Genomic DNA, 19,021 nt, shown 5'->3' with positions numbered 1-19,021 from the left:
CGCTTCTTTACTTTTCAAACCATTTCTGCTGATGTTGCTGTTTTTCTCGTCTACTTCTTTGACGTCGGGCTACGCTACCAGTATCACTGTAACGAGTGATGGTACGAGACGAGATTTAATTACATTTAAATGCAGGAGTGCTTGTGGTTTTCCGGCCGAATATAAAGAAATCACATTATCACGCTTGAATTCCATCACGAATAACTTTTTTTTCGGGAAAATTCTCACCAAAATGCTTTTGTACGCTTGTAAACAATATAATGAGCTGTAACTGGAATAATTTTAACAGCTATCTGACGAATGGCTTAGAAATGACAGCAGTCTGAAGTTGGTTGCAGTTTTTTCATCTCACCCTGTATATATAAGTTTTACTATTCCTATTACATTTTTTTGGTATTATTTCTATGTCCTCCACATAAGATAGAGGGGAGAATCATTTACTAGGAAATGTACAAATTTAACGATAGAAATGTTAAAATTGATAGATATATTTTAAGGATATTTGGTGCTCGAAATACTAATTATATATCCTAAACGTATATGTACTCTGGATCAGACAAAAACCATCAAAATACCAAATATCGGAAGATACCCTTATATGAAGGCTATACCTAAACGTGGACCTATACATACACTATTTCGGCGCACAAACTAGGACCCATTATGACCTACAAATACCAATTTTCAGAAAAATCCGTGAAAAAATGTGGTAAAAATCATCAAAATACCGAATATCGGGAGGTACCGTTATACGGGGACTTCACCAAAACGGACCGATATATCTCATTTTCATCCTAGCCACTATATAAATTATTCTGCTAAATTTTGACGCTCTACGTCAAATAATGTGGGCTGTATCGTGATTTCAACAGACAGACGGATATCGTTAAATCGTCTTAGAATTTTATGCTGATTATAAATAGATGTACATTCTGGGGTCTACGACGAATATTTAGGGATGTTACAAACGGAATGACAAAGTTAATATACCCTCCTTTCCGAGGTGGAGGGCATAAACATGTTCACTATACATAAATACATAAAAATTTTAAAAACCTTCGAAGTGTTGTCCAGAATTATTATCGTTCAAAAAAATGGAGTTACTGTCAAAGTCCAGTCAAAAATGGCTCGACTTCGCAGGCCTGGTCGCCTTTCTAACACTAACCTGTTTGTTATTGGTTTCTAAGCTCCTTCCTACATTTTCAAGCCGAAGTGACGAAAAAAAAATTATTTTAAATAAAATCTAGATATGACTGACTGAAAGAGAAAAGGCTAAAACAGGAATCTTAAAATTTCCCACTACGGTAAGTCTTATTGCGTAGGCAAGGATTTTTGGAAATCCGGAAAGGATTGGAAAAGATACGAAAAGTTTTCAATATAAAATTGTAAAATACATAGTATTGTATATCTGGTATTGGGTGAAGAGATAGAGCTAAAATTCAGCAATTTGATATTAAGATGGTATCGGTGTTTGAGATTTGGTACTAAATTTGGTATTGGGTGAAAGGATAGTGCTTGTTATCTAAAATTTGGTATTAGGGTCGCTGTTCATGTGTACCCATGGGTATATGGTGTATTTTTCGGAAGTGTATACTATAAATGTACGAAGTGTACTAAGTAGTACTATAGTCTTTACCCTATATCAAATAGAGATAAAATTCTAAAACTTGATATTTAGATCACATTTGTACGAAAAGTACTCAGTGGTACTTAATTTGGTATTGCGTAAAGGGATAGGGATGGAATCCTCAATTTTGATTTTGAGATCTCTGTTGAAATATGGGGGTAGTTTTGGAAATGTGTACTAAAATTATAAGAAAAATACTAAAGGTTACTAAATCTAGTAAAGCTTAAATGTATAGAGCTGGAATCCTTAAATTCGATGATGAGCTCTCTTGGTATATGGAAATGGGATATGTTCACCACTACTAGTACAAATTTTGGTGTCCAGGATTGAGTGATATAGATAGTTTTGTTGGACTAAGTGTTACTAAATTTGGTATTGGGTGAAGCGATAGAAAGCGCGTAAACATTTTTTAATATCCATTACGAAAAAAATACTTGAAAAATATATAAAACCTTGAAAGTCTGAAAATTTATTATGATGTATGAAGTTTTGATTAAAACATGTTGTAAAACTGAACAAATTATGAATTTTGAATACTAACAAGAAAAAAAGCTGTAAGTTCGGCCAGGCCGAACTTTGAATAACCTCCACCATATGGTACAAATTTGGCAATTTTCAAAAAATTAAGTTCGTTAAAAATTATGTTAAAATCTTAAAAATACCGAATGTAGCCGTATATTGGGGTCTATACGACGACGTGGACCTGTATAGGCAACTTTTATAACCAGCTATTACAATATTCAAATGCGAAACTGGAAAAAAATCTGTTTATAATGTAGCTAAAATAATCAAAATACCAAATATAGGGTAGTACCATGGGGGTTATAAAACGTGGACCTGCAAAGACAATTTTCTAACATAGGATGTAATATCCATTACGAACTTAAAATACAAAATGTGAAATAATTCCGATAAATAATGTCGCTAAAATCATCAAATTACCGAATATCGGGGGGCACCGTTATATGGGGGCTATACGAAGACGTGAACCTGCACACACAATTTCTGACATATCCTGTAGCATTTATTAAGAAATTCAAATACCAAATTTGAAATAGTTCCAGTAAATAATGTCGCTAAAATCATCAAAATACCGAATATCGGGGGGTACCGTTATATGGGGGCTATACGAAGACGTGAACCTGCACAGACAATTTTTTGTCATAGGCTGTAGTATTCATTGCGAACTTCAAATACCAAATTTAAAACCATTCCGTGAATAATGTCGCTAAGATCATCAAAATACCGAATATCTGGAGGTACTGTTATATGGGGGCTATACCAAAACGTGGACCTGCATGGCCCATTTTCAATACAAAAGTCCTGTAGACATTATATAAATTTGATAAATTTACTTCAATTCGTTCGGAAGCTTGAGTGATTTCCTCAGACGGCTAGACGGACGGACGAACATCTCTAAATCGACATAGAATTTTATGCTGATCAAGAATATAAATACATATATACTTAGTGGGTCTAAAATGTATATCTCGAGATGTTACAAACGGAATTACGAACTTAATATACCCTCTATACTATGGCGGAGGGTATTTAAAGGCCTAACACGAATTGTTGGAATCAATCTAAAATTTAATGTGCAATTTTACGCTGACGAAGTAGCGGATATTTTCTAGTGTAAAATAAGGAATATTCGATATTTTTCGGTCGAAACTATGTTCTAGATAGAAATTTCAAATTTCACCACCGTCTTCTAACATCTGTCAACTTTCGATAGGAAAATAATTAAAGATTCCAACTGCTAAGTATTACCAAACAAGACCATATGCTTTGTCAATAAAATAAATGAATTTATATTATTGATTGAAATCAATTAATTCCTAATATTGAAAACCATTTCCATGATGATCGCCTGTATATGTACATATGTAATTTTAATGTGTGCTTCTCTCATGGCCCATGCCATCTACAAAAACAGATTATGTTTTTACAAAAGGTTTTGTGTTTATGTTAAAATCGACCTTTTTGCATTAGGAATTACGAAAAAACAAGATCCTTCTTTAATTCCCTTAAGTCGTAACTCCTTTTTCAGATTTGGGTATCATCAGCACATAAAACTCCCACACACACAAGCCCCTCGATCGTCACATGTGTTCTGGAAAAGGCGTTCTCAAAACATTAAAGAGACGCATGGCATGGATTAGCCCGAAAAAGGGGATTTTTAGCAAACGCCTATAAATATGGAAATGATTTTCTTCCCATTCTGCTATTCAAATGAATCAACCAACGGCCTACGCATCGCGAGTGTCGGGAAAACACCCTGTAGGCGTACAGTTGTTGTTCTCTTTCGCTACCTGCTAACTGAACTGTAAAAACTGTCCTCAGCGCTAATGTTAAAAAGTCCCGTTATCAGTTTGGAAAATTTCCACAAAAAAACTGCTCAATTTGCCATATTTTGAGAGCAATCTTGCTATTTCATTTCTCGCTCTTTGAGTTTTTGCAATCTCTCTCTTTGAATTGAGTAGAAGAGGGATGTCCAATTAAAAATAACTCAACAATTTTCACTTTCCAATTGAGTAGGTTCTTCATCCCTCTTCAGTGTCGTGTGGATGCTGACAAAATGATCGTGTTCGCAAACAATTGTTTATTTGTGTTCATTATGCTTAGCAATACACATCCACAAAGTCAGTGGCGACTATGAATGTGGATCACGATAATCAACATGATTGTTGGAGAGATTTTTGTTTCCCTCCATAAGTGCGGAATATTGAGCATTGTATGTTTGTAAATTCGTTTTGTACCCTCCATGCAGGGTACATTATGGATGGTGGGTACATTAATTTTTGTCATTTCGTTTGTAACAGCTCGAATTAACTATTGTAGGCGTTCTAAAATTCTAAAAAGTCAGCTTCGGAGCGTGATATTAGACTGGTGTTTTATATCCACCACTATGCTATGGAGGGTATATAAAGTCTCCATTCGTCTTGTAAGTATTTCCGTTGTATAATGGTTTTCATTGATCCATTCGTAAAAGGAGTCTTGACTTTTTTATTATACCCTATGCATTTGGCTTTGTGCATTTTTTTATAACAGCAAAAGGACACGAGATAGACCCGTAGTTCCTTTTGATGATCTGCATAGAATCATATTCTGAGTCGATTTATGCTTGTTCGTCCGCCTGTCCATGTATTTTTGTAAACAAAGTACATGTTGCATTTATTGCCAGATCCATTTGAAAAATTGCACAAATCATTTGTTTGAACCAAAGACGAACTCTACTGTAATTGAAGATAATCGGTTAAAATTTAGGTATAGCTCACAGATATATTTTCGTCCCATTTGCTTTTTATTGTGCACCAAACTTTTAATATCAGCCCAAATAGTATGGAACTTTACACATACGACCAAATTAGGCCTGAAATAGGTATACCAAATGTTACCGAAATCAGTTCAGATATCGCTAAAGCTCCCATATATTGTTCATCCGATTTGTTATTTTTGTCCTTCGCGTAATATGCACTCTGTAACAACGATATTTGGGAAAATATATCAAATATAGTTCAGAAATATCTCAGCTTAATTTTACCGAGATCGGGTCAGATTTGGGTATAGCTCCTATATATATCTTCGTCCGATTTATCGATCCTTTTATTGTGCACCAACCGAGTAATATTAAACCAATTCGTATGGAATTTGACACTTCCGACCAAATTGTGTGCAGAAATAAGTATGTCAAATTTGGTGAAACTCGGTTCAGATACAGCAATAATTCCATACATATTGTTCATCCGATTTGTTGAATTTGTCCTGCACAGCCGTAATATACACTCGGTAGTAACGATATTCGGGGAAATATATCAAATATACCTCGGAAATACCTTTGCCAAATTTTGTCGAGATCGGTTCAGACTTGCATATAGCTCCCATATACATTTTCAAGTTAATGGTGCACCAAATGGGTAATACAAGCCCTAAATAAAAAGGCACAAGTGCCTCGGCAAATTTAGTAGAAATCGAATAAGAGGAGTATATTCCTCTCATATATTAGTTCCATTAGGCTTTAAACTCCTTCTGGTACCTTCCTCATAACGGGTCAAAATATTGAGGCTCATAAAACGGGAAGTGAGCATCCGATTCCATTCAAACTCGGCGCATCCCAATAGTTATATGAACACAATATATAGTGTCAATAAAGAATATGTCGGACCATACCTTCTAGTTAGTTATAATACTTTTGACATGCGAAAAAATCAAACTCTCTTTAAACTAAGTAATTCTCAATGTTTGGCTAAACTCGAAATCTAAATTGAATATCGTTCCTCTCTTTTTGCCACCTCCCTCAAGAGGGTTTAAATATTTAAAGAAGTGAAGATTCATAAAACTAAAAAAGAAATAATTATTCGATGTTTTTTCTAACTTTGCACAATGCGATTCTTTTGCGAATACGGTAAGTCCCCACAAAGAGTAAAACAATAATATTTCTTTAAGCCATACAGGGAAATGAAATGAAGAAACTGCAACCAACTTCAGACTGATGTCATTTCAAAGCCACTCCAGTGACAGCTCATTATATTGTTTACAAGCGTACAAAGGCATTTTGGTGAGAATTTTCCAGAAAAAAAGTTATTCGTGGCTGGAAAACCACGAGTGGCTATCGTTAGAGCACTCCAGCATTTAAAAGTCAATAAATATTTTTTGCCTCGTACCATCGCCCGTTACCGTGAGGCAGTGGATGAAAGAAAAGGAAGAAAGTGGATGGAAGAAAACAGCAACATTAGCAGATATGATTCGAAAAGTAAAGAAGCGACTTGAGCGAAACCCGCGTCCCAGTGGCCGAAAAATGGCTCGTGAGGTGAACATATCGCAGTATTCCATTCGGCAAATATTGGAAAATGAGCTCGGGTTAAAGCAATTGAAATTCCAAAAAGTGCCAGAACTTACATCGCAACAGAAGGAAAATAGACTCAAAAGAGCTAATCAGTTTCTTCCCTTGGCCGAAAGTGGTGAACTGCCGAATTTGGTTTTCTCCGATGTTTTCTCATTCGTTGTCCAGCAGTTTGTAAACAAACAAAATGATCGTTTACTTGCCACACCTTCGGTTGGCTACCAGAACTCGAGCGCCGGCCATGGTGATGGTGTGGGCCGCCATAACAGCCGATGGTCGCTCTGCGCTCGTATTAATCGGCCGTGGCATCAGAGTAAATGCCGAATATTATCTCAAAAATATTCTGGAGGGACATTCCAACAGTCATAAAATTAAAGAAAAAATGTAAAGATTATGGCTTTTGACTTTGTTGTAGTTTTTTATCTCACCCTGTACATCTGTCGACAAACCCGACCGAAACTTTTTAACTATATTTTTTAGTATATTTAGTACTAATGCCCGAATTTCCAAAAAAAACAGACTAATATCACCCCTAGACACCAATAATGACCCACATGCCAAATCTCATTTTAGGTGCAGCCGTTTCGCCTGGCTGGGTCAATCACTAAATCATCACTTAATTTGTTTGTAACACCTCGAAATATATATAATCCCACAGAGTATATATATTGTAGAGCAGGTAAAATTCTAAGTCTGAGTCGAAATGAAGTAGGTTGATAAAATTTTACTCAGATGTCTGTTAGATCTGCAGGACTTCTGGACTTTTTTTGTTTAGCCCCCATTTAACAGTGCCGACAGATTGAAGGCTTTTCGGGTGCTTTAGTCACATTGGCCGCATGTGTTCCCATTATGTAAGAAACATTCTTACTTAGAATTGTCAATATAGGTCCAAGTTTTGGTATATTCGATATTTTGATGATTTTGGCGATATTATTCACCGAAATTGTTTCAAATTTGGTATTTAAAGTTTGTAATAGATACTACAGCCAATGACATGGTGATTTTATCGACATTATTCACCAGAATTTGTTATTTGAAGTTGTTAATGGATACTACAGCCTATGACAGAAAATTGTCTGTGCAGGTCCAGGTTTTGGTTCCTCCCTATATTCGGTATTTTGATGATTTTAGCTACATTATTCACCGATTTTTTTTCAAGTTTCGCATTTAAATATTGTAATGGCTTTGGACAAAAATTGCCTATGCAGGTCCACGTCGTATAGACCCTAATATAACGGCTACATTCTGTGTTTTTAAGATTTTATCAGATTTCATTAAAAAAATGTCACATTCGTTCAAAATGGTGGAGGTTATTCAAAGTTCGAACTTACAGCCTATTACATGTTTTACTTTTCAAATTCCTTCCAAAATTATTTTGGAATAGAATTTTTGAATGATTAAGTAGAAAAAGACCTAAAGGCTCAAATGAGGGTTAATTTGTCTTACAAAAACATTCCCATGATTTTTAACCATAATACTACTCTACATCATGGCGTTATGGATTCCAAGGAATCTTAACCTAAATATCATAAAAAATGTAGGAATGGGCTGGTATGTAGTGGAATACCATTTCGGTCTAACCTCATAAAACGACAGCATCACTTGCTTGCCTTTCTTCTCTCCTTCTCTGGGGCAGTGATTTTGATTTGAGGTTCATTTTGACTTTTGCTCGATTTTCTAAATTAAAATGACTCAAATTTGTTTTAATTTCAATGTTTCAACTAGAACATCAAGTAAGGCGGACAGGGTTGGCAGATACAGAGAATTATTTTTGTGTTTATCCATTGAAGCGTTCATCCCATCCTCCATTTTGGGGGTACGCAAATGAACTGCTACAGTCGTCTCACATCTACAAATAATTTCGATGATCATCATAATATTCTAAACATGATGATGATGGAGGAGGGCAATTGGCAGCCCCACTGATGATGCTGATGATGATCGTCAGGCAACGGCGACTCTGGGCATGGGGGGCTATTTTCAGACTCAAAAACACACAAAAGAAATTGTATACAATTTGCTTGTATTCTAAATAAACAAATGAGAGCCAACATCATCAGTATCATTCAAACATCCATTTTACCGAAAACCATTTCGATTTGCACGCTCCCATCCCATCATTTGTTCGTTAGGTCTCATTCACCCCGGTCTGGACGGTGCGCAGTAAAAGTTCTTTTTTGAGTTCTTCAAAACGTTCGCTTGCTGTGTTTTTTTAGTTGAAAAAATTTCACTTGAGAGTTCAATTATTTTTAATTTAATTCAAAATCATGTAAAAAAAAAAACAAAACAAAATAGAGCAAAAGAAAACTGAAAATCGCCAATAAAACATCACCTCATTTATTTTGATTTGTTTAAAAAAAAAGAACCCCGAAACGTGTCTCGCCGAGTGTGCCCTCAAAAATTCTTTTTTTCTATGAGAAAAATATTCATTTGAATTGAATGAATTGCAACGAGCTTTTATATTTTGAATAGCATTTGTGTTGATTGTTTTGAAAGTGATTGCAAAAAAAAAAAGAGAAGAGCAAAAAACAAAAAAAAAAAAATCATAAACGATCCGCTAGTGGCGGCCAACGTGAATGTGTGACAATATGTGTTGTAACCTCGGCTAGAGTTACAAAGCGTTATAGCCAGTCGTCCATCAGTATTATTATCACAATTTCCAAATGTAAAAAGTTATAGTGAAATTTTTTTTCAATTTATACGAAAAAATTGTGAAATGAAATAATCTACCATGAAAATATACAAATAAATTTTTTCTACACTTGCTCTGGAATTTTTATGATTTCTATTTACAGAGAGTGTGAAACTGTGCTGAATTAATTACTATAATAATAGAATTTTTATGCGAAGTTTATTTTGCAATGCTGACATAATTACGAAATAATTCTAAAAATATAATTTGAATTGTGTATCATTTTTTGTGGATAATTAGCAGAATTATTGATTCCAAGTTTTTAATGGATAATAAAATATAGGCTTCAAATATTTCAGGTAATTATTTATAATATTTTTACAATTCGGAAAGCCCCGTTTTAGGGCGGGGAAGTTTCACCCATTTCTATATTGACTTCTGTTATGAATTTTCAAAATCTTGACTCTCTGTGGAGTGGGTTTTGAAAGAATGTGTCAATATTGTCCATTTCATATCGGACCCTAAAAAAATATGATATAAATATATAAAAAATCGAACATTTATATCCAATTAATGGGAAATCTTAAATTCCATATTCATCTCAGGATTCAGGTTGAAAGACATATATTTAGATATAGAATCGCTGAGTTGTTTCGCAATTTATGACGGATAAAAGTATTGGAAATTGTGTCCCTTTGTGGGTCAGGTACCAGAAGGGGTTCACAGATATATAGCATCTTCACAACAGATCTTGTGTTAGCAAAAATGTTTGTATGTGTGAAATGTGAAGAGTTCTTCAAAATCTTGAACCCTATGTAGACCAGGTAGCAAAAGAAATGGTCCGATCTCTACCACTTTTATAACAGATCTTGTGTTGATAGAAAAATTGAGATGTACCATGTCTGGAATGGAATCGGATGTTGATTTCACTTTTTATGAGGTGGATATTCAAAATTTTGAGCATTTGTGGGGGAGGTACCAGAAGGAGAGGACCGATATTGTCAATTTTCGCACCAAACCTAGCACTTCCGCAAATATTTGGATTTGCAAAGTTGGGGCAATATCGGACTAACTTTTCTCTTCCTATGCAAAAAAAAAATATATTTTTGAAAATTTCGACCACCTGTGGGGGAGGTACCAGAAGGAGTTTACCGATATATTCCATGTTAACACCAGACATTGGGTTAATATAAAACCAATCGGTCTCTTACATCACATTTTATGAGAGTTGAAATTATTTAACATTCTGACACTTTGTGAGGGGGTACCAGAAGGAGTGGACCTATATTGTCCATTTTCACACCAGACCTAAAATTTACGCAAATATTAGGATTTGCAAAGTTGGGGCAAAATCGGATTATCATTTCTCTTTCTGTGCAAAATATGTATTTTTTTTTTTTTTTTTTTTTGAAAATTTCGACCTTTTTTGGGGGAGGTACCAAAAGGAGTGGACCGATATATTCCATCTAAACACCAGGCCTTGGGTTGATAAAAATATGGGGATGTGTGAAATTTGAAGACAATCGAACTCTTACATCACATTTTATTAGAGTATTCAAAATGTTGACCATTTGCGGGGGAGGTGCTTGATGGAGTGGACCGATATTATCTGTTTTTACACCTGACCTAGCACTGACGCAAATATTATTATTTGCAAACTTGGAGCAAAATCCGATTATTCTTTCTCTTTCTGTGCAAAAAATATTTGTTTTGAAAATTTCGACCTTTTGTGGGGGAGGTACCAGAAGGAGTGGAACAATATTGCCCATCTCCGAACTCGATCTAAGTTTGTCAAAAATATTACGATTTATCAAGTTTAGACCAAATCGGATACTCCTTCGAGAGTTATCGTGCGCACCAGCTAGACAGACAGAGAAATGTTCTGAAACGGATTTGGTCCAAAGAGACCCAGGGTCTAAAAACATTATTTCGACTAGGCACGTTTTAACCGTATCAAATGGTATATACCCTCTGTAGCCATATGGCTGACGGTATAAAAATATATATCAAAGCCGAGTTGCAAAAAGTTAAAAAAAAAGTACATCCCGAAATTCACTCCAGTTGGACTGATATTGATCATTATTTGCACAATAAACCTGAAATCTGATTAAGTATACATATGGGTATACAAAGTACATCCCGAAATTCACTCCAGTTGGACTGATATTGACCATTATTTGCACAATAAACCTGTAATCTGATTAAGTATAAGCCGTTCTCGATAAAATTTGATAAAGGTATTTCCGAGCATTAAAGGATATCTGATTCCAAATATCATTGTTGTCGAATGAATATTACGAATGTGAGGGAATTTAACACCACATCGGATTAAACATATTAAGAGGAGCCATAGCTATATCTGAACTGATTTTCTCCAAATTTGACATACATGCTTCTAGACCGAATTCGGTCGGATGCACCAAAAATTCAGAACCTTTTGACAGATATTGGTCATTTGGTGCACAATTAACCCAAAATCGGTTGAAGATATATATGGGACCTATATCCAAATCTGAAAGAAGCGACTTGATGGAAACCGCGTTGCAGTGGCCAAAATATGGCTCGTGGCAAACATTGAAACATGAACTCAGCGTAAAGCCATTGAAATTTCAAAAAGTGCAAGAACGTACACCGCAACAGAAATATAATAAACTCATAAGAGATAAATTGGTGCTTCGCTTGGCCAAAAGTGGTGAACTGCCGAATTTGTTTTACTCCGATGAGAAAGCACTTGTTGTCCAGCAAATTGTAAACAACCAAATGACCGTGTTTACTTGCCAAAGAGGTCACCACCAAAACCAAGAGCCCGCCATGGTGACGGTGTGGGCCGCCATAACAGCCGATGGTCGCCTCCGGTCGTATTAATCGACCATGGCATCAGAATAAATGCCGAATATTATAGCGGAAATATTCTGGAGGGTGTATTAAAGCCTTGCGCACGCAAACATTTTTTGACCTTGGACATTCCAACAGGACTCAGCACAATCGCACTTAGCACGCTCCACCGAAGAATGGTTAAAAAATGAGGTTCGTCGCTTGATTTCCACCAAAATCTAACGATACAAATCCGGTGGACTATTGTGTCTGGAGTACGGAAGTGTCGATCACCTCAAGCAAGCGCTTCGTCAGGAATGGGACAAAATACCGCAGAGCAACATTCGTGCAGCGTGTGACGGTTTCATTAGCCATTTGAAGGCCAGAGTTCGAGCCAAAAGTGACCAATTCGAACAAATCTAATCTTATTCGAAAATTTGATGCTATTTCCGACATTTTTTGCTTTCATTCAATAAAACTAAAAAAAAAAAAACAAGAAAAAAAGCTGTAAGTTTGGCCGGTCCGAACTTTAAATACCCTCCACCATTTGGTACAAATTTAGCAATTCTCAAAAAATTAAAATCCATTAAAAATTCTGTTAAAATCTTAAATATACCGAATGCAGCCGTATGTTACGGTCTATACGACGAGTAGACCTGCATACGCAACTTTTGTCATAAGCGTGCACCGGCAATTTTCTGTCATAGGCTGTAGTATTTATAACGAACAAATACTATATACAAATTCTAAATTTGAAATAGTTCCGGTGAATAATGTCGCTAAAATCATCAACTTACCCAATATCGGGAGGTACCGTTATATGGGGGCTATACCAAAACGTGGACCTACATGGCCCATTTTCTGTTTTAGGCTGTAGTAAATTTATCAACTTACTTCATTTTGTTCGGAAGTTAGACTGATTGTGGAAATCACGAGGAGCAGACGGATAGACAGACAGACGGACGGACATTGTTAAATCGACATAGGATTTTATGCTGATCAAGAATATATATACTTTGTGGGGTCTAAATGTATATTTTGAGGTGTTATAAACGGAATGACAATCTTAATATACCCTCCATACTATGGCGGAGGGTATAAAAAACTATTATGGTACTAAATTCGAAGCGTTTTGAAGGTTGAATTTCCTTAAACATTTTTGGAACGTCTGCGCCAAAATCCATCCTTGATCCCTCATCAACATTTCAAAATTCTAGCTCTATCCGTTAGCCTAACCAAAAAAGTTAATTTTTACTAATTTTTGAATCTTTCTAGTACGGATTTCCAAAATGGTTGTTTATCATGGACAAAGCTACATAGTATCTCTCATCTCCTTATAGGATGGATATCGGAAAACCGAACCCTAACCCACAATTTCTAGATTCTAGTTTCGCCTGGACGTTGATGAATCAGTCAATCCCCAACTCTCAAATTAAAAAAAAATTATATAGAAGAGCTTTAGAAGATAGGTATCCATTCATATCAGAGAGACTTCTAAGGAAGTTATGTCCCCTTGTAAAATAATGACAGACATCTTAGCTTCTCAGGTGACCATCATTTAATTTTTTTATTTTTTATCATCTTCACCTTTCTCCCTCCTCAACCTACTCCTTTCTTTCCTTGTGGGAAAGGCATATTTTATTTTTAATACCCAAATATTCCATATTTTCAAAATTAATTTATCCTCATGGAGGTCAAATCTAAACGCATAAAATTAAACTAGGCTCTCATATGTTTAACAATTTTTCCCATACACCTCAAGGTAACATGAGGTCACACAGATTAATTTTCCCACAGTACCATTTAAATGTAATGCTACATAATCTATATTTGTGGACTTACAAACACACCCATTCAAACAGTTCAATTTGACTCACAAATACACAGATACTTAACTACATAATATCAGCGTTTTTGGTTAATATGGATGCCAATCATTCAATTGGATTGACCCACAGAATGTTGAGGCAATGCCAGCAGTCGAAAAAAAAATGAAATGAAATGAAAACAATTTCAAACAACATTTTTTTTGACTTCATCAGAAGAATACAAACCAAAAGAAAAGCGAAAAAATGTAAAAAAACACCGCGCATAAAAATAAAATAACATTAACAACCAATCGACAAACAGATCAGGAACAAATTGTCAACACTTTTTCTTAAATAGATTTGAATTTATTTGATAATAAATTGAAATGACGTCAAAACTGAGTGTATTTTCATTTCATTTCTTTTCAATTCAATTTGCCTATTTTTATTTGTGAATGGTTGGTTGTTTGGTCTGGTTGGCTTGGCTTGGCTCACGTGATAAACGATTTTGAATTATGACAAGTGGGCAGACATCTCGACGGTGGAAGAGACGATGGCAAAATTGGCAATTTGCTGAGGTTGTCTGTAAAGCAATGATTAAATTATTAAATGGTCTTGTACATGTTTGACATTTAATTAATTTATGTGACAATTATCAAAAACACAGCGGTGATGAGGATAATCGACAATATTTATAATTTAAGCGAAAATATTTAAAAAAAAAAAAAAAAATAAATAAATAAAAAATTAAAAATATATTAAATAAATATAAATATTAAATAAAAAATAGATTTTGAGTTATTACAAGAATTTTAAGTTTTCTTTAATTGGAGACATATTTTAATTTTCAGATGTGGACCATTGTACATCCTCATAGATACATACACTCATACATAATTGAATGATGTTATGTTATTTATGTCTGGTCTCTTGTCTGTACTAATTGCTAACACGCATTTTTCAAACTAGAACTCAAGAAATTATTTTTATGTTGAAATGAAATCGAGCTAACACGCGAATCAAAAAGAGGTCAAAATTTGCTTGGCAAACAGTTGGTACTAAAAGTATGCCTATAGTAATTTGAAAAGGGCCATTAATAAATAAAATTTGGAAACGGGAAGATTAAATATCCATTTTAAATACACCTAAAAAATCCGCCAAAAAATGAGGGATGAAAATTAGTTACTATTCAACGATTCCGACAGTTTAGATTCGTAAGGAGGTTTCAGAATGTTTTAAGGAATATCTTTCTGAAAGGAGCAATGTGAGAAGAGCATTCTGAGAGCAATAGATGTTAAGAAGCTAAAATCATGAATTTTTTATGTACATTTTTCAAGGACCCTGAGATGTGGATTCTGAGACTTATAAATTAATATTGTCTAAGGACTCTGGAAGGAGTACAGGGTGAGATAAAAACTTCAAAAAAGACATAATTTTTAATTTTTTTTAATTTTATTGAATGAAAGCAAAAAAATGTCGGGAATAGCACTAAATTCTTAATAAGTTTAGATTTGTTCGAATTGGTGAACTTTGGCACGAATTATGACCTTCAAACGGCCAATGAGACCACACACGCTGCCCGAATTTTGCTCTGTGGCATTTTGGCTCATTCCCGGCGAAGCGCTTGCTTGGGGTGATCGCCACTTTGGTATTTAGTACCAACCTTGCTTTCCAAAATACTCCAGACACAATAGTCCAACGGATTGGTATTCGGAGATTTTGGGCACCATTGTGCGCTGGAAATGTAGCGAGGAAAATGCTTATGTGTGCCCAAGGCCTTAATACACCCTCCAGAATATTTTCGCGATAATATTCGGCATTTATTCTGATGCCACGGTCGATTAATACGAGCGTAGAGCGACAATCGGCTATTGTGACCGACGCTTGAGTGCTGGTGGCAAGTAAACACGATCATTTTGTTTGTTTACAAACTGCGGGACAACGAATGTTTTCTCATCGGAGAAACTCCAAACTCCGCAGTTCACCACATTCGGCCAAGCGAAGCAACACTTTAGCTAGTTTTTATACCCTACACCACAAGGTGGTCAGGGTATTATGTCTTTGTGCATTTGTTTGTAACAGGCAAAAGGAAACGAGATAGACCCATAGTTCCTTTTGATGATCTGCATAGAATCACATTCTGAGTCGATTTATGCATGTCCGTCCGTCCGTCTGTTCATGTATTTTTGTAAACAAAGTACAGGTCGCATTTATTGCCCGAACCAGATGAAATTTTGCAAAGATCATTTGTTTGGTCCAAGGACGAACCCTATTGAAATTGGAGATAATCGGTCAAAATTTAGATATAGCTCCCATATATATTTTCGTCCGATTTGCCTTTTATTGTGCACCAAACGTGTAACATCAGTCCGAAAAGTATGGAATTTTGCACGTACGATCAGATTGGACCTGAAAATAAGTATGCAAATTTGATCGAAATCGGTTCAGATATAGCTATAGCTCCCATATATATTGTTCATCCGATTTGTTATTTTTGTCCTCTGGAGCCGTAATACGCACTCTGTAACAACAATATTTGGGGAAATATATCAAATACGTCTCAGAAATACATTTGCTAAATTTTATCGAGATCGGTTCAGATTTGGATATTTAGTACCAACCTTGGATATTTAGTACCAACCTCCCATATATAACTTCGTCCGATTTACTTTTATTGTACACCAAACTTCTAATATTTGTCCAAATTGGATGAAATTTGGCACTTACGACCGAATTGAGTCTAGAAGCTAGTACACCAAACCCATGTCAAATTTGGTGAAGATCGGTTCAGATATAGCTATAGCTCCCATATATACTGTTCATCTGATTTGTCATATTTGTTACCCACAACCGTAATATGCACTCCGTAACAACGATATTCAGGGAAATATATCAAATACAGCTCAGAAATATCTTTGCCAAATTTTATCGAGATCGGTTCCGATTTGGATATAGCTCCCATATATATCTTAATCCGATTTCAAATTAATTGTGCACCAAATGGGCAATACAAGTCCGAATTTAAAAGATACAAATGCTTCGGCATATTTAGTCCTTTGAACTTTAAATTATAATTATAATCATAGCGTGTATGATTGAATTCTCCCATAAAAACTTTTAATTGTTATTTGGAGCTCTACTAAATTAGCAAAGTGGTGTAGGGTATCACAAAGTCGGGCTCGCCCGACTTTAAGACTTTCTTTACTGGTTTTTTTTGAGTTTCTTTTGTTCCTGTTGCGGTTTAAGTTCTTGCACTTTTTGGACTTTTAATTGCCTTACCCAGAGCTCATTTTTTAATATCTGTCGAATGGAATATTGCGATATGTTCACCTCACGAGCCATTTTGTGGCCACTGCGACGCGGGTTTCGATCAAGTCGTTTTTTACTTTTCGAAAAAATTCTGCTAATGTACCTGTTTTCTTCCGTCCACTTTCTTGACGTCGGTCTACGCTACCAGTATCACGGTAACGAGCGATGGTACGAGACACAAAAGATTTAATCACATTTAAATGCTAGAATGCTCTAACGATAGCCACATGTGGTTTTCCAGCCATATATAAAGAAATCACACTATCACGCTTCAATTCCATCACGAATAACTTTTTTTCTAGAAAATTCTCACCAAAATTCTTTTGTACGCTTGTAAACAATATAATGAGCTGTCACTGGAATAATTTTAACAGCTGTCGGACGAGTGGCTTAGAAATGACATATCCATTTTAAATACTCCGCCAAAATAAAAAAAAGAAAAATGGAAGATAGGGAATATATATATATATATATTTCAAAGATTCCGACAGCTTATATTCGTAAGGAGGATTCCGAAAGTATTAAGGAATATTTTTCAAGGATTCTGAGAGGAGCATTCTGGGAGCAATGGATGTGAATTTTTAAGGAATATTTTATATATAATATTATTTCAAGGAGCCTAAAGCGTGATTTTTTATTGAATCTTTTTCAAGGCAAGTAAAGGTGTATTCTGAGAGGCCATTTATATGGGTTTTAAAGGAATAATTTTTCGCAGATTTTGAAAGCCATAAAAGTTGATTTTAAGGAACATTTTGAAGGACACTAAGAAGGATAAAGGGCGAGCGTGCATTTTAAAGGAGCACTTTTAAAGACCCGGAGAATAGGATCGTGAGATGTATATTTTTAAGAAATATTTTTCAAGAATTCCGGAACCTGAGAGCTATAAACATGAACTTTTAAAGAATATCATGGAGCAAAGTGCGTGAATTTTTAAAGAACATCTTTTAAGGACCCTAAGAAAAGGATTCTGAAACCTATAAACTTGGATTTTAAAGGAATATTGATGAAGGACTCTAAGAGGTGTGTTAAGGATTCTGGAACCTATAAACGCTGAGTTTTGGAGGATATTTTGAGGATCCAAAGAAGGAGTATTTTGAGAGCGATAAACGTGGATTTTTAAGAAGCAATTTCAAGGACACTGTTAGTAGAATTGTGAATTTGAAGGAATATTTTTCATGTATTTTTTTATTATTTAATGAGAATTCTGTATTTTTAAGGGTTACTTCTTAAGGAACTTGATAGCCAGAAAGTGAACTTTTTTAAGTACCATCAGAGAAGGTGAATTTATGTACATTTTTGAAGGACTCTGACAGCTTTGGAGATTATGGATTTTAAAAAAATGCTTTTCGCGGATTTTGGGATTTGCAAAGAAATATTAATATATCAAATATTCAAAACGCTATAAGCGTACATTTGTTAGGAACATTTCTCAAGGATTTGGAGTACAACAAATATTGATTTGTAAAGGATATTTTTCGGGGACTTTTTGAACTAAATGTGAATAAATCTTTTGTGTCTCGTACGATTGCTCGTTACTATGATACTGGCAGCGTTGCCCGACGTCAAGGAAGTGGACGGAAGAAAACAGCAACATCAGAACAAATGGTCGATGGTCGCTATCTGCTCGTATTAATCGACGGGGGCTTCAGAATAAATGCCGAATATTATCGAGAAAAATATTCTGGAGGGTGTATTAAAGCCTTCGGCACACAAACATTTTGGCCGCAGACCTTGGACATTCCAACAGGACTCAGCCCCATCGCACTCAGCACGCGCCACCCAAGAATGGTCACAAAATTAGGTTCCTCGCTTCATTTCCAGCGCACAACAGCCACCAAAATCTCCGGATACCAATCCGTGTGACGGTTTCATTGGCCGTTTGAAAAAAAAAATTGAATTTGAAATTTGATTAAAATTTGATTAAAATTTGATGCTATTTCCGAAATTTTTTGAATCTGAAAGCTAAAAAATTACAAAAACGTGTTTTT

The sequence above is a fragment of the Musca domestica genome, unplaced genomic scaffold, assembly GCF_030504385.1.
Source record: "Musca domestica strain aabys unplaced genomic scaffold, Musca_domestica.polishedcontigs.V.1.1 146, whole genome shotgun sequence".
Taxonomy (NCBI): domain Eukaryota; kingdom Metazoa; phylum Arthropoda; class Insecta; order Diptera; family Muscidae; genus Musca; species Musca domestica.
This window is presented reverse-complemented; position numbering follows the sequence as displayed.